General features: G+C 48.1%; 1 long non-coding RNA gene across 1 annotated transcript in view; it reads left to right on the top strand.

Moving 5' to 3' along the window:
* The first annotated feature begins 3,342 nt into the window (after positions 1–3,342).
* LOC142488487 (uncharacterized) overlaps positions 3,343–23,883 on the top strand; it is a 56,795-nt gene continuing 36,254 nt past the window's right edge. The window contains exon 1 of the long non-coding RNA XR_012799432.1: positions 3,343–3,444. This is a non-coding gene — a long non-coding RNA (uncharacterized LOC142488487). The remainder of the gene's footprint in view (positions 3,445–23,883) is intronic.

Raw genomic sequence — 23,883 nt, 5'->3', positions numbered from 1 at the left:
CTTTAACATCACCAAACGGCTCACACCCTTTAGCTGTCCTTCGGCAGCGCCAATGGCTGTCCGCCTTTGGGGCGACGCAGATGTACACTGAAAGGGTTCCGATTGAATGCAGCTGTGAATTCAAAGTTATTTGTGTCCTCTTGGCTCATTAACATTCCAGTGGGTGGGGTTGACGTTCCACAAAGTACAAACAAATGTTAACCCATAGCATGCTGGCTCTGTGCAGAGGGTAGCAGCTCTTGGGAGTGCCATCAGGCATCCGCCTTTGGGGTGATGCAGATGTACATTGAAGGGGTTCAGATTGATTGCAACTGCAAATTCAAAGCTCTTTTTCCTCTTGGCTCATTATCATTCCACTCATTAACCCTTAGCATGCTGGTCCTGTGCAGGGGGAGCAGCTGTTGGGGAGCCCCATCAGGAGTCCGCCAAGGTCTTGTGCTCTTAACAATGAGTTTGTCTTGACTTTAACTTTTTCTTTTATAATATATTTATAGTTTTATAGAATGGAAAATATTCCAGGGCTTCCTCATCCCAAGATGCAGAAAAACAAGAGACAGGAGTACCACGTTGGAGTTCAATTACACACTCCTAAACTGCAGTGTCTTGCTGTTGGTTTCTGTGCACCTCTGATAACAGTGGGCAGTCTAACAGTTTGCCAATCCCTCCCTCTCCCTGATGACAGGATTTTACACTGCAACCTGTTGGATTGCAATGAATCAGAACACTCACAAGAAATCCAAGGTCTGATACAGGATTGCTAATTTAAATTCAAGATATGAAGCAAAAAATGTAGCACACCAAAATAGTGGTGAGTTTTTATTCATCATCAGGCTCAATAAATACTCACCACGTGACCACTATTTTGGAGTGCTACCTTTTTTTGCTTGATTTCTATGGGATTTCACCATTACATTTCGGCGCACCTTTAATTTTTGAGTGCACATACAGTATACCTTTATATCATTTAACTTCAATTCATGATGACGTTGTGGCACTTGGTTCTCCCAAGTCCCAGTTTTACCTGCCAATGCAGGACAATTAACTGTTGAGAATGCAATTGGATGAGATTTAGGGTTGCCTTGTGTCCAGTATTGAACTGGACTGTCCTGTATTTGAACACTCTGTCCAGTAAAACATTAGAGGTAATACTGGACATGGACACCAGCAGTGTTACCTCTCTGGACATAGTGACCTGACCGGCTTGGGGTGGGAGGGGGGGGCGGGATTTCCCTGAGGAGGGAGAGAGCAAGGCTGCTGCTAAGGGGGCTGGAAAGCTTCCTCCACCCTGATTGGCTGAAGTTAGATAATGCAGCAAATCAAGGGGTGTCAGGAGCCTGGGAGCGGGACCAAGGAGTGGAGGAAACAGCGTGGAGAGGTGTGTGGGTGTCGAGCGCGTCGCACCTTTCACCATTGTGTCCAGTGTTTATGGAGATCCTAATGAGATTAGACAGTAAGGTCAGGTATAGCATGTGAGGATGACGTGGAGTTAAGGGAAGTTAGATATTAAAATTGTTTCTGAAATTCTTATGTGGCCGCCTGTCACCATAAAGGAAAACAGAGCAGTCACTACTCCTGAAGATGCTACTGCCACGGGTACACATCATCCATGAATATTGGAGGAGTGTATGTACATTAGAAGCGGCACACCTGCAAAATTATATTCACTGAGGATTTATTTCTATTTGGAAAAGGTCAACATTTTGGTCCCTGTCAGGATCTTCACAGGCTGCGCTGCATTTAAGGCAGGGGGTGCTCAACTCCAGTACTCAAGACCCTCCCCCCCATTCTCCCCCCAACAGGACAGGCTATAAGGATATCCCGGCTTCAGCACAGGTGGCTCAATCAGAGGCTCAGTCAAAGACTGAGCCACCCATGCTGAAGCAGGGACTGACTTAGCCACCTGTGCCTAAGCAGGGATATCCAGAAAACCTGACCCGTTGTGGGGTCTTGAGAACGAGTTGAGCACCCCTGATTTAGGGGACCAGCATGTGCCAGTACACTTGAAAAAGCTACATCTCAAAACATGTTGACCTATATTTCATTAGGAGTAGTACTTCATGGTGCACTGCTTAGTAAACATGGTCCTTAAAATGTGACACTATTAAGTCTTCCCAAAACATTACAGCTTCAAAATATTTCTCTGCATTACGGTTTTCTGGTACTCCTGTGGTACATTTTATGAGGCTGCTGGCTAATATTATTGTTCTATTGTTCTTGAAACTGCTGAAATAATATAATAAAAATGTCCCATTTATGCGAAGGTTTGCTGATTCTGACTAATAACTCGTGAAAACTGATACATTACGATCAACAGTTTTTTTGTTTAATTTACTTTTGCTATTATTTAGCTAATCCCTCAAACACCAACTTGTCTCCATTAGGGCTAAGAAACCCAAATAATAGATTTTGCTAACTTTTTTGTCATATATTTATCACTTTAAATCCCTCCTCGCCAGCAAGCGCGTAAACGGGATTTGAACACATATTTTTGCTTTATGTGTAACAAATGTAAAGGACAATTACACCTTGGTCTATATTTAATCAGTAGTCTTCTGCGAAAAACACCTTCCGGCGCTGAAAGTCATCTTACAGCACATTGAAGTCTTCAAGCCTGTAAGCCTGGCCTGCACAACATATGGCCCCCCTGGACTACCTGTGCGGCCTGCGATGCCCCCCCCCCCAGCCCGCTCTGCAGACACAGGAGGGAACGAGTGCAAGCATTTTGACATGCTCCCCACCCCCTCCTGAGCCCACTCTGCCGACACATTGAAGGAGCGCTAGCATCGGGAATCCCCTCCCTCCTCCCTCCAATCCCCTGAGCCCGTGCTGAGGCGCGCTGCTGCTCGGCAGTGAGCCCCTGCAGCCGCAATGAGAGCGGCTTTAGCAGGGGCTCGCGCACGCTTCCGCACGCCTGCGGAAGCGTGTGTCTTAACAAATCTTTCGTTTCTGAGCCCCGGAGTGCAGGGCCGGTCACGTGAGCGGTTCGCGAAATGAGGGCGAACCAGCTCCATGACGTCACAGCCTCCCCCCCCCCCCCCCCTGACACGCCCCTGGACGGCGCGCAGTCTAAGGTCAGGGAAAGCCGCTTTTCCTCAGCTTCCGCGCGCCTCTGCGCGGCTGAAGTCTCTATGGACTCAGCCTTAGGGAAGGAGCCAGCAGTTTGATGCGATCCCCTGCAGGCAGAGACGAGAGAAGGTACAGAGCTAAGGCCGGTCTGACTGCAGAGGGTGGGGGCGGGGTCTGACTGCAGAGGGTGGGGGCGGGGTCTGACTGCAGAGGGTGGGGGCGGGGTCTGACTGCAGAGGGTGGGGGCGGGGTCTGACTACAGAGGGTGGGGGCGGGGTTAGTGACAGCAGAGCCTGTTAGTGAGAGCAGGATGTGAGGTGCCTGCTGCCAGGTACCAAGATGGCTCTCCCGCCCTCCAGCCATGCTCCACAGTGAAAGGTAGGACACCCCCCCCTGCAGCTGCTCCTCAGAGCTAGTGTCAGTGTGTCAGAGTGGCAGTGGCAGTGTGTCAGTGGCAGAGTGTCAGTGTGCCATGGTCAGTGTGACATTTTCAGTGTGTCAGAGTGTCAGTGTCAGAGTGGCAGTGTGTCAGTGGCAGTGTGTCAGTGTCAGAGTGGCAGTGGCAGTGTGGCAGTGGCAGTGTGGCTGTGTCAGTGTGTCAGTGTGTCAGTGGCAGTGTGTCAGAGTGACAGTGTGTCAGAGTGGCAGTGTGTCAGTGGCAGTGTGTCGGAGTGGCAGTGACAGTGTGTCAGTGGCAGTGGCAGTGTGTCAGAGTGGCAGTGACAGTGTGTCAGTGTCAGTGGCAGTGGCAGTGTGTCAGAGTGACACAGTGGCAGTGTGTCAGTGGCAGAGTGTGGCTGTGTCAGTGTGCCAGTGGCAGTGTGTCAGTGTGTCAGTGGCAGTGTGTCAGTGGCAGAGTGGCAGTGTGTCAGTGGCAGTGTGTCAGAGTGGCAGTGTGGCAGTGTGGCAGTGGCAGTGTGTCAGTGGGGTGATGTGAGGTGAGGTGCAGGGGAGTGAGGTGAGGTGCAGGGGAGTGAGGTGCAGGGGGGGTGAGGTGCAGGGGAGTGAGTGAGGTGAGGTGCAGGGGGGGAGGTGAGGTGCAGGGGAGAGGTGTAGTGGGGTGATGTGAGGTGCAGGGGGGGTGATGTGAGGTGCAGGGGAGTGATGTTATGTGAGATGCAGGAAGGAGAGTGATGTGAGGTTAGGTGCAGGGGGGTGAGGTGCAGAGGGGGTGAGGTGCAGGGGGGTGGGATGTGTGGTCTGCAGGGGGGTATTGTGTGTTATGTGGAGGGGGAGTATTGTGTATGGGTGAGGGGGAGAGATGGGGGTGTGAGATAGAGGGTGAGTCTCGCAAATGTTGATGATGAGGGGTGCAGGGGGAGATATATGAAAATGATGAGTGCTGGGGGAGATATGAGGATGATGAGGGGTGCTGGGAGAGATTGATGAGGGGTGCTGGAGGAGATATGATGATGATGATGATGATTGATGATTGATGATGATTTTACCCGTGCTGCCCGAATCTGTTTTTCTTTGAGCAGTTCGGCCCTTCTCGCTTTACAAGTTGTGCAGGCCTGCTGTAAGGCGTCTTATGGCAGAAAACTGATTAAAGCTGCAGTCCAAGCAATACCCTTCATGTGTGTTTTTTTAGTAAATCAATTCTGTACTATGAGAAAATACTTGTAGCATTTTTTTTAAACCACTCTAAATGCCATTTTTAATGTATTATAGTGTTACAAGCATTTTTTGTTTCTATAGAAATTATTTACAAAGTCACATCCCCTTCCTCTTCTGAGAAACACTCTGGCTCTTTGAGCCCTGCCCTCTCTCTAGCAGGTCACCAATTGTATCTAGTGACTGCCTGGTCACATGTTCGTCCTCGCAGAACTTTGTCATATTAATATGCAAATGTATTCCACTGACTGCAGAATACTCCTCTGCAGCCATTTAGTGAACCCATGAGCCGAATCATCGCTGATCAATCACAGGAGAACGGATCGATCAGCAACTTAGCTAATTACTTATCATTGTGTGAATTGAATTGATGCACACATTAAAGGGGGAAAAAAACAAAAAAAAACAGCAGCATGGACTGCTGCTGTAAAGTGTCTATTGGAAATGTGAACATATATTTTTGCAATTTTGCCTTAATTATATGTAAAAAATGTAAAGTACAATTACATTTAGGGCTATATTTATTAGTAAGACTTCTACCAAAAACACCTTCCGAAGCTCAAAGACACCTTACAGCTAATTGTGTCTAACAGAGCCAGACGCCCTGTGCACGAGAGGAGCAGGATCTTTGACCTTGCATACAGACTACCTGTAGTTTGACTTTTGTCTCTATTACTGACTTTGAACACTTGTTCTGCTTCCTCTGGGAATCACATATACCCATTGCCATATAGCAAAGTTTATTTTTCCTTATATTTGTGTGGGGGGTTGTTCATTCTTGTTTGGGGCTTGATATTGTCTCTGTGGGTTGTGGGGACAGGGAAGTACCCCTCTGTCCCTCTGGGGCGAGGGGGAACGGGTCTGACGAAGGGGTGTTCCCTGAAACGTTGCCCCCCTGTTGTCTCCCCTCGTTGTACCCACCATTGTATTGTCTTGTCCCCTTTTTTCTTTCCCTCCCCCCCCCCTTGTTTTCCCTCCTCCCTTTTTCCCTCCCTGGACTACCTATGTTTTATTATATTGCATTTTCACTTTAGTGGTTGTGGGGTGTGTGGTTTTGGTTTGGTTCACTTGTGTATACATTAAAATTATTACGTTTTTTGGAATTATTCCACCTTTGACCTTTGATTTCTATAGACAGTGAGTTCTGGGACAGTTTGGATTAGAGCCAGAAATGATATTTAGGCAGAAAACTGCTTAGTAAATGGGGGCCTTTGTATCTATTTGAGATGCTGATCAAAAGCACCCAACTCAGTCACTCTTCTAAATGTTAACTCATGTTAACTTTCACTGATTTTCTGTGAGCCTCACTGAGTTTAGGATAAACCATCGCACAGAGATGGTCTCACCGCTAATCTCACAGAGATGATATCACCGCTAATCTCCCAGAGATGGTCTCACCGCTAATCTCCCAGAGATGGTATCACCGCTAATCTCCCAGAGATGGTCTCACCGCTAATCTCCCAGAGATGGTCACACCGCTAATCTCCCAGAGATGGTCTCACCGCTAATCTCCCAGAGACGGTCTCACCGCTAATCCCCCAGAGACTGTCTCACCGCTAATCTCCCAGAGATGGTCTCACCGCTAATCTCCCAGAGATGGTCTCACCGCTAATCTCCCAGAGATGATATCACCGCTAATCTCCCAGAGATGGTATCACCGCTAATCTCCCAGAGATGATATCACCGCTAATCTCCCAGAGATGATATCACCACTAATCTCCCAGAGATGATATCACCGCTAATCTCCCAGAGATGGTCTCACCGCTAATCTCCCAGAGATGTCTCACCGCTAATCTTCCAGAGATGGTCTCACCGCTAATCTTCCAGAGATGGTCTCACCGCTAATCTCCCAGAGATGGTCTCACCGCTAATCTCCCAGAGATGGTCTCACCGCTAATCTCCCAGAGATGATATCACCGCTAATCTCCCAGAGATGGTCTCACCGCTAATCTCCCAGAGATGATATCACCGCTAATCTCCCAGAGATGATATCACCGCTAATCTCCCAGAGATGATATCACCACTAATCTCCCAGAGATTATATCACGCTAATCTCACAGAGATGGTCTCACCGCTAATCTCCAAGAGATGATATCACCGCTAATCTCCCAGAGATGGTCTCACCGCTAATCTCCCAGAGATGTCTCACCGCTAATCTCCCAGAGATGGTCTCACCGCTAATCTTCCAGAGATGGTCTCACCGCTAATCTCCCAGAGATGGTCTCACCGCTAATCTCCCAGAGATGATATCACCGCTAATCTCCCAGAGATGATATCACCACTAATCTCCCAGAGATGATATCACTGCTAATCTCCCAGAGATGGTCTCACCGCTAATCTCCCAGAGATGGTCTCACCGCTAATCTCCCAGAGATGTCTCACCGCTAATCTCCCAGAGATGGTCTCACCGCTAATCTTCCAGAGATGGTCTCACCGCTAATCTCCCAGAGATGGTCTCACCGCTAATCTCCCAGAGATGGTCTCACCGCTAATCTCCCAGAGATGATATCACCGCTAATCTCCCAGAGATGGTCTCACCGCTAATCTCCCAGAGATAATATCACCGCTAATCTCCCAGAGATGATATCACCGCTAATCTCCCAGAGATGATATCACCACTAATCTCCCAGAGATTATATTACGCTAATCTCACAGAGATGGTCTCACCGCTAATCTCCAAGAGATGATATCACCGCTAATCTCCCAGAGATGGTCTCACAGCTAATCTCCCAGAGATGATATCACCGCTAATCTCCCAATCTCCCAGAGATGATATCACCGCTAATCTCCCAGATTATATCACCACTAATCTCCCAGAGATGATATCACGCTAATCTCACAGAGATGGTCTCACCGCTAATCTCCAAGAGATGATATCACCGCTAATCTCCCAGAGATGGTCTCACCGTTAATCTCCCAGAGATGGTCACACCGTTAATCTCCCAGAGATCGTCTCACCGCTAATCTCCCAGAGATGGTCTCACCGCTAATCTCCCAGAGATGATATCACCGCTAATCTCCCAGAGATGGTCTCACCGCTAATCTCCCAGAGATGGTCTCACCGCTAATCTCCCAGAGATGTCTCACCGTTAATCTCCCAGAGATGGTCTCACCGCTAATCTCCCAGAGATGGTCTCACCGCTAATCTCCCAGAGATGGTCTCACCGCTAATATCACAGTGTGGTCCTTAGAGGAGGATATCTTTGCATAACAGGAAAAAAGAGTGAAATGGAAAATGACAGGCTGCTTTGCGAACTGGCAATTGTGACACCATATACTTATATTAGGGAAAGAATGCCGCCTTGATTTTCTAAAGGGGGCAGCGACGAAGGTTGAATTAAGAGATTTTTTTTCTTCAGAAAAATGGAAGCTTTCAACGAGTCCCAAAAATATTATTTTACATGAGTAATCCTACACACAGAAAAGCTCGAGAGGAAAGCACTATTAAATATGTGTCCAGGATGGAAAAGGGAAAGTGAATGCAATATGTCAATACATAATATTTTTGGTAAGAGTAAGTGGAACTACACCTTTAAACCTGAAGGACACATTCAGAAAACCCTAATGTGCTGTCTGGACATTATTTTGTAAAAATAATACTGGTGGCGGTACGGGGAGTCTTCCAAGACTCCATGTACTTTTACACAGAGCCCTGGTAACAGCCTGCTTTTCACTTTTTTTCCATTGCTCTGTACTGTGCCTACTTATGGCCCACTGAATTAACATGTTGTTGCTCTTTGAGCAATTACATACCAAAGTCTCAGAGCTAACTTATACAGAACATGAACTCTTTGACAAACAAGCTAGACCCTTCAACTTGTACAGACTGTTTAAAAATTACAAGAAAAAGAAATCCCTTTGGAAAAACATTGCTCATGTAGGGAAACATGTCAAAATTATGAATCATTACTTTAATGTAAGAGGCTACAGAGCAAATTCTTAGCTAACCTCTGTTGACCTTGTTAAAGCAGCATTTCACGAAAGGTATATAACGTTCTCTGTTGCTTGTTGTATATAACGATATGAGCATGATATGAACATGCTGCAATATAAAGCAAAATGGAATATCACTATGTCCTCCCTGCTTAATGCTTCATTTACTTACAGAGAGGAGACTCTTGATCAATGAGCCATTTGTTGTGATCATTTATTTAAAGGTGCTACTATGCCATGCAGTGCAGTGTATATATATATATATATATATATATATATATATATATATATATATATATATATATATATATATATATATATATATATATATATATAATGTATATATATATGTATATATATATGTATATATTCAAATAGCGGGGGAAAAATGGGGGGAGGGGTGGGGAAGAAAAACCTCGCATCTACTTATGCAAAATTCACGCCACCATAAGCCAAAGAAAATTAATTTTTTCCTTTACATTAGTAAGATTTGGCGGTGCTCACGGGTTGTGGATAATGTGAGTGAAAAGAGAAAAAAGTAACCCGTATGGGAGCACTCAGGTATGCAAGTTAATATATTATATTTATTTATTTGACACAATGCAAAAAAGGATAAATAAACAGTACATGATTAAAAACACTTAAAAAAGAGGCTTGGACCCCTGTCACGGGTGCTACCCTTAAACACAAATGAACAACACTAGAGAATGACTCAAATTGTCAACCCTAATCCAAACTACACACCAAAAAATGGACTGGTTAAAATATTAGGGGTGCTAGGCAGGACCCCTGATTCACGTAACTATGCTACCCAGCACTTGTTCAACTTCATTTCTGGACTGTGACATTTCATTTTTTTCATTAGGGATACTAGGTTATTTTATAGGCGTTCAACAGGCATTTTCCTATATATGCTATTCACACACCTCATTGTTCTACACATCTAGGGACTTCACTCCATCTCACCACCCTTTCCTACAAGTGACTTATTTGCGCTGTTGGTTTTGGCTATAATACTGTATGTTCATGCAGATATGTGATGCTCTGAGACTGCCATTAATATTTTGACCAGTCCATTTTTTGGTGTGTAGTTTGGATTACTCTTAGCTTTGTATAGGTGCCTGTGAACCCATTAACCTGTTGTATATTACCTTGATTTACCCTAGTGTTTTTTGAGTCACCACCATATTAATGTTTAGGGTTGACAATTTGAGTCATTCTCTAGTGTTGTTCATTTGTGTTTAAGGGTAGCACCCGTGACAGGGGTCCAAGCCTCTTTTTTAAGTGTTTTTAATCATGTACTGTTTATTTATCCTTTTTTGCATTGTGTCAAATAAATAAATATAATATATTAACTTGCATACCTGAGTGCTCCCATACGGGTTACTTTTTTCTCTTTTCACTCATATATGTATATATGTATATATGTGTAACAGGTATTCCCTCCTGTCTGACCCACCCAATCTCACACTGGCCCGTGTGGTCTAACCGGTCCCCATTACGTGATCGTGTATGGTGGTGCACCTGCAAGTAACAGGACTCCTGAGTCTCCCGCACGATGGTATTAGGGGATGTCATCAGGAACAGGTAGCTGAGGTAGTGGGTGCGAGTCCTACCTATATCATGTGCAGCGCCTCCACCTCATCAGGATCTGTGCTTCCGCAGGGAGATGGTCCTGGTGAGGAACTCCTTCTTGGTGGTCTCATCCACTGTTGAGTAACTTCACACTCACACAGTGGGGGTATCTTTAAACAGGGCATTTTTATTGACGTACTCGATGAAGTAAACTGCCCCATGCAGCTGTCAGCTCTAGCCGCACATTTCTCCGTGCTGTCCCTTTGCCAGGTACGCCCTCCCAATTGGAGTGGGATCCCCTCTCTCTGTAGGGAGATCACCCCTGTGCCAGGTCCCTGGACACAGTGTGACCTTGACAGGCTTGATCTGGAAACTCGTGCCTCTAGTTACAGCACTAGGGTCACAAAGCTATCCTGCAATCCCTTTCACAGGTGCCAAACACTTTAGCAACAACCACACTAACTTGACAGTGTTGTGCCTTATATACCTCAGGGGGCAGGCACATCTCTGATGTCACTATCCAGGGACTCAGAGCATGCAGCCACTCCCATCCATACATAGGGCACCTCACCAGGGTGTGAGGGAAAACCTCCATAACTACTGCTGGCATTCCTGTACTTACCAGGGTTTACTGCCAACAGAGAAGACGTCTGCAGTCCATTATTATGCATGGCTGCATACTCCCCCTGGTGAATCCCCACCGTCCTGGCTGGGACCTAAATTTGGTGTACCTTGCGCCAGGAAACACTGCAAAAGAACACACAAATTAAATTTCAAAACATCATTGAATTTTCATAATAATGCAATGTAGAGCACACACTGACCAGCAGGGGGCGCTAGACTAAACACAGACTCTATCTATTCAGGCAACCTAATAGTAGTGTCTAGGGTCTGGCTTTTTCACCTCCCTTCCCACTGCATCGGTCACCGTGACACTGTTACCATCAGTTACCAGATCAGTTTCCATCAGACAAAATATAAGTACCAAAAAGAAACACTTTAAAGACAGCAAAACAAGCATTTGCTACAAAATCATTTCTTACCCTGTATGTATATATCGATCGAGACATACATACATACATACAGTGGCAAGAAATGATCTGTAATAAAAAAAATATACCACATGTAAAAATTAAAAAAAACATGTCCAAGAAAAAAAAAACATTTCTTTTGTTGACTTACCATTACTTGACACTGACTCCCGTTGAACACCTTACTCTCGAACCAATCCACGCAAAGGAACCCATAAAATAATAAACCGTAAAATAATAAACCATAAAATAATAAACCATAACAATCCAGGGGTCTTCTATTTGTAATCCATCTTCATCTGTATTCTTCTTTCTTGTATCTTCTTCCGATCTCTTCCGGCGGCCTTCCTCTCTTCTTCGGCCACGCCCTGGCCTTTTTTCTTCGGTTGGAGGTCCTTCCTCCTTGGCGTCTGGCTTCAAAATGAGACGATATAGGCTTTTATAGGCCTATGACGTCACATTTTGGTCAAATGTTTCCCACGGCCCTGATTGGGCCGTGAAAAACATGTGATTTGTGGAAAAAAACAAAAAAAATTATGACGTCATTTAAAGGCAATGACGCCAGCCAATCAGAATGGCTGAGCTTCAATTGCCTTTAAGATGACGTCATCAAAACAAAGATGGCCCGCGACACATGACACACTCTGATTGGCTGAAGCAAAGCCTCTGTCACATGGTCTACCAGAACCAATCAGAGTTGGGATTTCGTTCCCATGCTCTGATTAGCTACCGTACCATGTGTCGCCGGCCATCTTTGTTTTGATGATGTCAAAGCCTAAGTCGTCTCATTTTGAAGCCAGACGCCGAGGAGGGAAGACCTCCTCTCCTAAGAAAAGAAGAAGGACGTGGCGTAAGAAAATGGAAGAAGACGGAGAAGACCCCAAAGAAGAAAAGAAGACCCCAAGACTGGCGGAAAGGATTACAAATAGAAGAAAGAAGACACCTTTGTGGATTGTAAGGGTTTATTATTTTATGGTTACCTTTGGATTGGTTCCAGTGCTTCCGGGGCCCATGGATTTCGGTGAGTGGGCATCTAATGGTATGTTAACAAAAGACAAGTTTATTATTTTAACTTTTACAGGTTTTTTTTAAATTTTTTTATTCATGTGTTTTATTTTTTAATATCTATTTAATGCCCCTGAATTGATCTATGTCCCTATGGATATACATACATTCAGAGACACTGAATGGGTGTATTCTATGTGATTTTTGGATGTAAATGCATTGTGTTTTTTGCTCTATTATTGCCCCTGTATGTTATGTATATCTATCTATATGGATAGACATACAGGGATAATAATTGATTGTTTTGCTAATGTTTATGTTCTTTTCATGTATTACAAATATATTTAGCAGCTTTATTTATACATTGGTGTGTGTAATGTCATTTTTATTTAGTAACCTGTAATTTTTAATGGTTTATTTCTGGAAGTAAGATTTGAATGATGGTGGTTACATTGACTTAGAATTTATTTGGCAATGGTTTGGCTTTAGGAATTGAATAGTGAATTGTATAATTGATTTGGATTGTATTGTAATTGGTTTAGGAAATTGATTAATTGATTGATGGTAAATGTATTTATGTTGCTTAGTTTATATGTGATTTTGTGGATGGCATTGGTGGTTAGGGGACATTGTATTGTATATCTTTATTTATATAGCGCCATTAATGTACATATCGCTTCACAGTAGTAATACATGTGGTAATCGGATAAATAACAGATAATATAAATAACAGATCATGGGAATAAGTGCTTTAGACATAAAAGTAACATTAAGGAAGCAGCGTGTTCCATGTCACGGACTTTGGGGACCAAGGAAACAGCCAGTGACTGAACACTGGGGCAGCTAGACATTACTCTTAACTAATTTATATACATGGGGTCCCTGCCCCGAGGAGCTTACAGTCTAATTGGTAGGTAGGGAGAACGTACAGAGACAGAAGTGCGTCTGCAGGGGGCCAAGCTTATATATCATGTGTTCAGAATATCCACAGTGCTATTCATATGCTTCTTTAAGCAAGTGTGTCTTAAGGTGGGTCTTAAAGGTGGACAGAGAGGGTGCAAGTCGGGTACAGAGGGGAAGGGCATTCCAGAGGTGTGGGGCAGTCAGTGAAAAAGGTTTAAGACGGGAGAGGGCTTTAGATACAAAGGGGGTAAAAAGAAGACATCCTTGAGAAGAACGCAAGAGTCTGGATGGTGCATAACGAGAAATTAGGGCAGAGATGTAAGGAGGGGCAGAAGAGTGTAAAGCTTTAAAAGTGAGGAAAAGAATGGAGTGTGAGATGCGGGATTTGATCGGAAGCCAGGAGAGGGATTTCAGGAGGGGAGATGCTGAGACAGATCTAGGAAAGAGTAGAGTGATTCTGGCAGCAGCATTTAGGATAGATTGTAGGGGAGACAGGTGAGAGGCAGGAAGGCCGGACAGCAGGAGGTTACAGTAATCAAGATGGGAGAGAATGAGGGCCTGAGTCAGAGTTTTAGCAGTCGAGCAACAGAGGAAAGGGCGTATCTTTGTTATATTGCGGAGGAAAAAGCAACAAGTTTTAGAAATGTTTTGAATGTGAGGGGGGAATGTGAGAGAGGAGTCGAGTGTGACCCCTAGGCAGCGTGCTTGGGCTACTGGGTGAATGATTGTAGTTCCAACAGTAATGTGGAAGGAGGTAGTGGGGCCAGGTTTGGGAGGAAGTATGAGGAGCTCTGTTTTAGCCATGTTGAGTTTAAGGCGACGGAGTGCCATCCATGATGATATAGCAGAGAGACATTCAGAAACTTTGGTTTGTACAGCAGGTGTAAGGTCAGATGTTGAAAAGTATATTTGTGTGTCGTCAGCATAGAGGTGATAATTAAACCCAAAAGACGTAATTAGGTCACCTAGAGAGAGTGTGTACAGAGAAAAGAGAAGAGGTCCCAGGACAGAGCCCTGGGGGACCCCCACAGAGAGATCGATAGAGGAGGAGGAGGTGTTAGCAGAAGAGACACTGAAAGTACGATGGGAGAGGTAGGATGAGATCCAGGATAGAGCTTTGTTCCGAATACCTAGAGTATGGAGAATGTGAAGGAGAAGAGGGTGGTCCACGGTGTCAAATGCTGCAGAGAGGTCGAGTAATATGAGCATAGTGTAATGACCTCTGTCTTTGGCAGCATGGAGGTCGTCAGTTATTTTAGTTAGGGCTGTTTCCGTGGAGTGAGCAGTGCGGAAGCCAGATTGTAGAGGGCCTAGGAGAGAATAGGTGTTGAGAAAATGGAGCAAGCGAGAGAATAAAAGTCGTTCAAGGAGTTTAGAGGCAAAAGGCAGGAGGGAGACAGGTCGATAGTTAGAAAGACAGGTAGGGTCAAGCTTGCTGTTTTTGAGTAATGGTATGACTGTTGCATGTTTGAAGGAGGATGGAAAGGTTCCAGAGCAGAGGGAGGAGTTAAAAATGTGTGTGAGCGTAGGGATTATAGTAGGAGCAAGAGGTTTTAGGAGATGGGAGGGAATGGGGTCAAGAGGGCAAGTGGTAGAGGGAGAAGAGGCGATCAACAGTGACACATCCTCCTCTGAGAGGAGAGTGGAAAAAGAGTCAAGGAAGGCAAGAGGAGCGTTAGGAAGAGGTGTAGGATGGGAGGAAGAAACAGAGGGGATGTTCTGCCGTATGGATTCCCCCTTTTCCTTAAAATAGTCAGCAAAGTCCTGAGCGGAGATGGAGGAAGGAGAGCCAGCTGAGGGTGGTTTGAGTAGAGTATCAAAGACAGAACAGTCAGCGTGGGTTAGACTTGTGTATGTTGATTAGTGAAGAAAAGTAGGCTTGTTTAGCTTGCGAGAGGGCAGAGTTGAAACAGGATAGCATATATTTGTAGTGAAGGAAGTCTGGGAGAGTATGAGATTTCCTACAGAGGAGTTCGGAGGAACGAGTGGAGGAACGCAGCATGCGCGTGTGGGAATTTAGCCAGGTTCTAGGGTTAGAAGGGCGAGTGCGGCCGAGAGAAAGCGGGGCATGTAGATCAAGAGAGGAGGACAAGGCAGAGTTGTAGTTCCTGACCAGGTTGTCAGGGTCTGTAGCAGAGCTGAGAGAGGAGAGGGAGGAATGTAAAGTGGACTCAAAGTCAGGTAAGTGAATAGAGCGCAGGTGTCTGCAGAACCGGGGGGTAGATGGAGGTGGAGAAGGGGAGAAGCGAGATAGAGAGAATGAGATGAGATGATGGTCAGAGAGAGGAAAAGGGGAAATGGAGAAATCAGAGAGAGAGAAGTTTTTAGTGAAAACCAGGTCTAAGTAGTAGCCATCCTTGTGGGTGCTGGCTGCAGTCCACTGTTGAAGGCCAAAAGAAGAGATTAGAGAAAGAAAGCGGGAAGCCCAAGGGAGACAGGGGTCATCAATGTGGCAATTGAAGTCCCCAAGGAGAAGAACAGGGGAGTCTGAGGAGAGAAAGAAAGAGAGCCAGGATTCAAAGTGAGAGAGAAAGGCAGAAGGGGGATGAGTAGAGTTAGGTGGGTGATAGATGACCGCCACAAGGACAGGGAGAGGAGAGAAGATCTGAACAGTGTGAGCCTCAAAGGAGGGAAAAGAAAGAGAGGGGGGAATAGGAAGGGTTCGTTAGCGGCAGAGAGAGGAGAGCAGGAGCCCCACGCCTCCACCCCTGCCATCAGGGCGCGGAGTGTGGGAGAAGGAAAGGCCACCATAAGAGAGGGCAGCTTCCAGAGCAGAGTCAGACTGAGTGAGCCAGGTCTCAGTTATAGCAAAGAGAAGCAGGGAGTGATAGAGAAAGAAGTCATGCACAGAGAGGAACTTGTTAGAAAGGGAGCGAGCATTCCAAAGGGCACAGGAGAAAGGGAGAGAGGAGGGAGGGTGACAGGGGATGGGTATGAGGTTGGAGGGGTTAACACCAGAAGGAGTAGAAGTTGCATGTGGGAGGCGAGGACAAGAGCAAGTAGAAATAAGACAGGGACCAGGATTGGGAGAGATATTCCCAGAAGCAAGGACGAGAAGCATGGATAGAAAGAGGATGTGTGAGGATGATTTGTAGGGGTGTGTTTTAGTGCAGGGTGTATAGCTGTGTGGTGTCAGAGGACGCAGGTAAGAAAGGAGTTCATGTGAACTGAGAAGTGGGGAAGAAAGGAGAGATGGAGATATATGAATAGAGTTAGAGACATAAGGAGACTGGTGAAAGGAAGTGCATAATTTGAAAATGAGTGGAGGTTACAGCAAATACAAAAATAAAGGCGGCATCACAGCAATAGTTAAGTGTTGAGATGTGCATTCTGTGATAGATGATATCCTCCTTTCCAAAGTAGATCAAAAGCAGGAATCAGAAGCAGTAGGTGTTGTCCATTTTTCCACTTCTTTTTGAACTTCCTTTTAAAACTTCATAAATACTTGAAACATATATACTTGGAAGCATGGCTGCTATGAGTTTACTTATATACCTTTACAAAGTCACCTGGCTGGCACAACAAACTTAATTAGCACATGTGAGGGACGTTAAAGCAAATGGTTTTCTAGGATTGGGTGTTGTCTTGCACAAGTGTGAAAGCTGAATTAAATTAAGACAGCAGGGGATGATTTACAGACAGACAATTTGGAATATGTTTTTACATAAATAGAACTAAATACACAGCAGGGGACGATATCAGGACAGAGACATATTGGAATATGTTTTTACCTAAATAGAACTAAATACACAGCAGGGGAGGATATCAGGACAGAGACAATTTGGAATATGTTTTTACCTAAATAGAACTAAATACACAGCAGGGGAGGATATCAGGACAGAGACAATTTGGAATATGTTTTTACCTAAATAGAACTAAATACACAGCAGGGGAGGATATCAGGACAGAGACATTTTGGAATATGTTTTTACCTGAGGAAAGAGAAGAGATGAGATGAGACTGATTCAATAGTCTTCCTTTTTAAACTTCATAAATACTTGAAATATATATACTTGGAAGCATGGCTGCATGTGTATTTCACATTGTATTTTATTTTGAAATTGATTTTGCATAGTGTTACATGATGCACAGATTAATTGCATCATGTACACACTCATTGCAATTGTGTGACATTTGATATACATTTGTCTAGCTGCTGGTTTGTTGGGAGAGGACATATCATTTATTTTTAAAAGTGCTGCTGGATTAATTTTAGCATGTGAAAATTATGTGATTCAGATTTGATGTTTTTATGTACAGGCATACCCCGGTTTAAGGACACTCACTTTAAGTACACTCGCGAGTAAGTACATATCGCCCAGTAGGCAAACGGCAGCTCACGCATGCGCCTGTCATCACGTCCTGAACAGCAATACCGGCTCCCTACCTGTACCGAAGCTGTGCGCAAGCAGGGAGACTATAGAGCCTGTTACAAATGCGTTATTTACATCAGTTATGCACGTATATAACGATTGAAGTACAGTACATGCATCGATAAGTGGGAAAAAGTGGTGCTTCACTTTAAGTACATTTTCGCTTTACATACATGCTCCGGTCCCATTGCGTATGTTAATGCGGGGTATGCCTGTATACATGTTTATGTAATCCTGAACCATTTATTTGTATATTGGTGTTATATGTGTGTGTATATATATACATATGTATATTGGTGTTATATGTGTGTGTATATATATACACACACATATAACACCAATATACAAATAAATGGTTCAGGATTACATAAACATGTATACAGGCATACCCCGCATTAACATACGCAATGGGACCGGAGCATGTATGTAAAGCGAAAATGTACTTAAAGTGAAGCACCACTTTTTCCCACTTATTGATGCATGTACTGTACTTCAATCGTTATATACGTGCATAACTGATGTAAATAACGCATTTGTAACAAGCTCTATAGTCTCCCTGCTTGCGCACAGCTTCGGTACAGGTAGGGAGCCGGTATTGCTGTTCAGGACGTGATGACAGGCGCATGCGTGAGCTGCCGTTTGCCTACTGGGCGATATGTACTTACTCGCGAGTGTACTTAAAGTGAGTGTCCTTAAACCGGGGTATGCCTGTACATAAAAACATCAAATCTGAATCACATAATATATATTCTGATGACCGAAACGTTGGATGCAGTGCCTATGTATTTATATATTTATATACACACAGAAAGATTTTACCAGATAGAGATCCAGGAAAACAGCATACAGTCAGGGAAATCCAAAGCTGATGTATTCAGGATAAATACATAGGCACTGCATCCAACGTTTCGGTCATCAGAATGTGGCCTTCCTCAGGGATGTGCAGTGTGTGAATGCTAGTGCATACCCTTATATACCCACATCTATCAAACCTAAGTGATAATAAATCATGCTCACCTGTGTAAAAACGAAAAAACCACCAAAAATCTTGCATAACTAGCTGTTGTGGACCGCAGCCCTATGCTGGAATGCACCACCATCTTGTTTAGGAAGTAAAAAACAGTCCTGGTGTACTACGGGTGCCCACAAGGCTCATTCAATCCAACCAGGGTCTACTGCGCATGTGCAACACAAGCGCTATGTAATACAGTAGAATAGCCTCTATAATAGTGGATATAAGGTACAAAGCTATTAAAAAAAACCCCAAAACATGTTGCAATATCTAAGCAAACAGCCATGGTGTTTGCACAGCAGTCCTAACACACCAATTCAACTATAACTGCTTGTATGCGCCTTAAAGGGCCAGTGCACTCACAAATGAGAAACACTGCTGCCCAATATGTACTGCGCATGTGCACAGCGCTGTGTAAAACCCTGTGGATGAAGTCCAAGACTGGCTCACTGTGTATTACACCTTTTGCTGTTTGCAAACATATTTATGCAAAAAGCATCTAAGTGGAACTAAGGGGCCACAAGTCACAACAGAAGTATGCATAAAAACACCATATAATGTAACGTTAGGCAACAATATATCTATGGATTCACTTAAGTAAAGTAAACAGGAACATGGATGTTATATATAACTAGCTGAGAGACCCGGCGTTGCCCGTGAGTGAAATTTCCCGCTAGGAAAAGGTGGGGGGAGGGACAATGGACAGGAGATGGGGTGGGGGGAGGGAGGGACAGTGGACAGGAGGAGGGGAGGGACGGGGACAGTGGACAGGAGGGGACGGGGACAGTGGACAGGAGAGGGTGACAGTGGACAGGAGGGGGGGCAGTGGACATGTGTGAGGGGGCGGGGGACAGTGGACAGGAGGGGGGGACAGTGGACAGGAGGGGGGGTCAGTGGACAGGAGGGGGGGACAGTGGACAGGAGGGGGGACAGTGGACAGGAGGGGGGGACAGTGGACAGGAGGGGGGGGGACAGTGGACAGGAGGGGGGGGGACAGTGGACAGGACGGGGGGGATAGTGGACAGGGGGGGATAGTGGACAGGGAGGGGTGACAGTGGACAGGAGGGGGGGAGAGTGGACAGGAGGGGGGGGAAGTGGACAGGAGGGGGGGTGAGTGGACAGGAGGGGGGGTGAGAGTGGACAGGAGGGGGGGGAAGTGGACAGGAGGGGGGGTGAGTGGACAGGAGGGGGGGTGAGAGTGGACAGGAGGGGGGGGGTGAGAGTGGACAGGAGGGGGGGTGAGAGTGGACAGGACGGGACGGGGAGAGTGGACAGGAGGGGGGGTGAGAGTGGACAGGAGGGGGGTGAGAGTGGACAGGAGGGGGGGTGAGAGTGGACAGGAGGGGGGGTGAGAGTGGACAGGACGGGACGGGGACAGTGGACAGGAGGGGACGACGACAGTGGACAGGAGGGGACGACGACAGTGGACAGGAGGGGGGGTGAGAGTGGACAGGAGGGGACGGGACAGTGGACAGGAGGGGGACGACGACAGTGGACAGGAGGGGGACGACGACAGTGGACAGGAGGGGGACGACGACAGTGGACAGGAGGGGGACGACGACAGTGGACAGGAGGGGGACGACGACAGTGGACAGGAGGGGGACGACGACAGTGGACAGGAGGGGGACGACGACAGTGGACAGGAGGGGGACGATGACAGTGGACAGGAGGGGGACGACGACAGTGGACAGGAGGGGGACGACGACAGTGGACAGGAGGGGGACGACGACAGTGGACAGGAGGGGGACGACGACAGTGGACAGGAGGGGGACGACAAAAGTGGACAGAAGGGGGACGATGACAGTGGACAGGAGGGAGACGACGACAGTGGACAGGAGGGGGATGCGGAGGCAGGGAGGGGGGGAGTGAAAGGCAGGGGGAGTGAGCGACGGGGAGGGAGGTGAGTGTGATGGGGGGGGGGGGGGGTGAAGAGAGGTGTGTGTGTATACCCGGCGTTGGCCGGAGGCAGGGGGGCGTCAAAGGCTGGGGGGCCTCAAAGGCAGGGGGAGGGGGGGCGTCAAAGGCAAGGGGGGGGCGCCGTCAAAGGCAAGGTGGGTGCGTCAAAGGCATGGATTCCTCCCCCTGCATTTCCTCACCTGCCAGCATGCTACGCTCCTCGAGCTGCCACTGGTTGTCTCCCCCCTCGTGGCCTCCGCCGACTCCCAGTGGCACAAAGGAGGTCAAAGGCAGGGGGGGGGGCGTCAAAGGCAGGGGGGGGGCGTCAAAGGCAGGGGGGGGCGTCAAAGGCAGGGGGGGGGCGTCAAAGGCAGGGAGGGGGGGGTTGCGTGAAAGGCAGGGAGGGGGGGGGGTTGCGTGAAAGGCAGGGAGGGGGGGTTGCGTGAAAGGCAGGGAGGGGGGGTTGCGTGAAAGGCAGGGAGGGGGGGGTTGCGTGAAAGGCAGGGAGGGGGGGGAGGTTGCATGAAAGGCAGGGGGGAGGTTGCATGAAAGGCAGGGGGGGGAGGTTGCATGAAAGGCAGGGGGGGCAGGTTGCATGAAAGGCAGGGGGGGAGGTTGCATGAAAGGCAGGGGAGGGGAGGTTGCATGAAAGGCGGGGGGGAGGTTGCATGAAAGGCGGGGGGGAGGTTGCATGAAAGGCAGGGGGGAGGTTGCATGAAAGGCAGGGGGGGGGAGGTTGCATGAAAGGCAGGGGGGGGGAGGTTGCATGAAAGGCAGGGGGGGGAGGTTGCATGAAAGGCAGGGGGGGGAGGTTGCATGAAAGGCATGGGGGGGAGGTTGCATGAAAGGCAGGGGGGGAGGTTGCATGAAAGGCAGGGGGGGGAGGTTGCATGAAAGGTAGGGGGGGGAGGTTGCATGAAAGGCAGGGGGGGAGGTTGCATGAAAGGCAGGGGGGGGGAGGTTGCATGAAAGGCAGGGGGGGGGAGGTTGCATGAAAGGCAGGGGGGGGGAGGTTGCATGAAAGGCAGGGGGGGAGGTTGCATGAAAGGCAGGGGGGGGAGGTTGCATGAAAGGCAGGGGGGGGAGGTTGCATGAAAGGCAGGGGGGGGGTTGCATGAAAGGCAGGGGGGGGGTTGCATGAAAGGCGGGGGGGGAGGTTGCATGAAAGGCGGGGGGGAGGTTGCATGAAAGGCGGGGGGGAGGTTGCATGAAAGGCAGGGGGGGGGAGGTTGCATGAAAGGCAGGGGGGGGAGGTTGCATGAAAGGCAGGGGGGGGAGGTTGCATGAAAGGCAGGGGGGGGGAGGTTGCATGAAAGGCAGGGGGGGGAGGTTGCATGAAAGGCAGGGGGGGGGAGGTTGCATGAAAGGCAGGGGGGGGAGGTTGCATGAAAGGCAGGGGGGGGAGGTTGCATGAAAGGCAGGGGGGGAGGTTGCATGAAAGGCAGGGGGGGGAGGTTGCATGAAAGGTAGGGGGGGAGGTTGCATGAAAGGCAGGGGGGGGGAGGTTGCATGAAAGGCGGGGGGGAGGTTGCATCAAAGGCGGGGGGGGGGGAGGTTGCATGAAAGGCAGGGGGGGGTTGCATGAAAGGCAGGGGGGGGGAGGTTGCATGAAAGGCAGGGGGGGAGGTTGCATGAAAGGCAGGGGGGGGAGGTTGCATGAAAGGCAGGGGGGGGAGGTTGCATGAAAGGCAGGGGGGGGAGGTTGCATGAAAGGCAGGGGGGGTTGCATGAAAGGCAGGGGGGAGGTTGCATGAAAGGCAGGGGGGGGAGGTTGCATGAAAGGCAGGGGGGGGAGGTTGCATGAAAGGCAGGGGGGGGAGGTTGCATGAAAGGCAGGGGGGTGAGGTTGCATGAAAGGCAGGGGGGGGTTGCATGAAATGCAGGGGGGGAGGTTGCATTAAAGGCAGGGGGGGAGGTTGCATGAAAGGCAGGGGGGGGGAGGTTGCATGAAAGGCAGGGGGGGGGGAGGTTGCATGAAAGGCAGGGGGGGGGGAGGTTGCATGAAAGGCAGGGGGGGGGAGGTTGCATGAAAGGCAGGGGGGGGGAGGTTGCATGAAAGGCAGGGGGGGGGGAGGTTGCATGAAAGGCAGGGATCCCTCCCCCTGCGTTTCCTCACCTGGCAGCCTGGCGCGCTCCTCCTCGGGCTACCAGTCTGTCTCTCCCCACTCCTGGCCTCCTCCGGCTCCCGGTGGCATAGAGGAGGTAGTGCGCGGCACCACCTCCCTGACGCTCTCCTCCTCCACCTCGTGCTCCTCGGCGGTGTCCGTTGTCGGGGATGTTGAGGCGGGTAAGCGGCGTGTGTGAAGGGGGGTAGCGGCGTGTGTGTGGGGGTGATCCTGAGAGAGCGTGCTCTGGGGGTTGGGGGGAAGTGGGAGAGCGCCGGGGAGCGGGCTCGCGGCGGAGGCGCACGCATCTCCCCTCCCTGTGGCTGCAGGGAGAGGTGGAGAGAGCCGGAGGAGCGATCTCGGGGATGGGGAGCGTGCTTTGGCGGGGGGCCAAGAGCCCACCCCCCTCAGAGCCGTGTGGGGGCTGGAGCTGTCGCCAGTGAATGCGGCCGTTAAGTAACGGAGCGGCGGTGAAGGGCGGTAAGTAGCGGCCAGTAATTAGCAGAGCAGTGTTGGGCAAGTAAGTGGTGGTGCTGGAGCGGTGGCGTGGCCGTGAAGTCGTCCATTGCGTAGCGGGCGGGAAGGAGCGGAGCGGGGGGAAAGTGTGATTTGGTGGTCGGGTAAGAGGGGGGAGTGGGGGGGCTGGAATAAAATAATGTAGATGTTGTAAGTGTGTGTGGCGGCCATTTTTTAAATTAAATTAAGAGTGCGTAGGTGAAGGCTGCCGGTGATTTGTTAATGTTAAACACACATATTGTGAATGCGGACATTTAATAATGTAAATTAAATGTAGTATTGCGGCGATTTAATAAAGTTAAGTAATAAAATAATGTTATTAAGGGAAATAATGTAACATTGGCAAAGCGGGACATTGTATAATGTCAATGTAAGGTACATGTTGTAAATTCGTGTGGCGGCCATTTTAGAAAGTAAATAAAGAGTGCGTAGGTGAAGGTACGGGCAGGCATTGTTGTAATAAAAATGTAAAGTGCGTAGTGATGCACGCCATTGTTTTGATATATATTTATATTTGAATATATGTGGTTTTAGTAAGGCAGTCTTGATCGTGCGTGGGAGTGTCGTCGTGTGTGTGCGGAGGCCATATGGGCGGCCATGTGCACAGGGACTGTCGGCCGGCGACTGCGGAGGGAGAATGGCGGTTGAATGTGCGCGGCTATAGGGAGTGCGGTTGTTCCGGCGGTTAGTCCGGGCATGTGCATATGAAGGAGGCCATATGGCCGGCCATGTGCACAGGGAGTGTCGCGGTTGAATGTGCGCGGCTATAGGGAGTGCGCTTCGTCCGTTGTGCCTACAGTTCTGGCTACAGGGGAGTAAGCATGAGTGTCAGCTACAGGGGAGTAAGCATGAGT

Source organism: Ascaphus truei, chromosome 2 (genome assembly GCF_040206685.1).
Source record: "Ascaphus truei isolate aAscTru1 chromosome 2, aAscTru1.hap1, whole genome shotgun sequence".
Lineage (NCBI taxonomy): Eukaryota > Metazoa > Chordata > Amphibia > Anura > Ascaphidae > Ascaphus > Ascaphus truei.
This window is presented reverse-complemented; position numbering and strand designations above follow the sequence as displayed.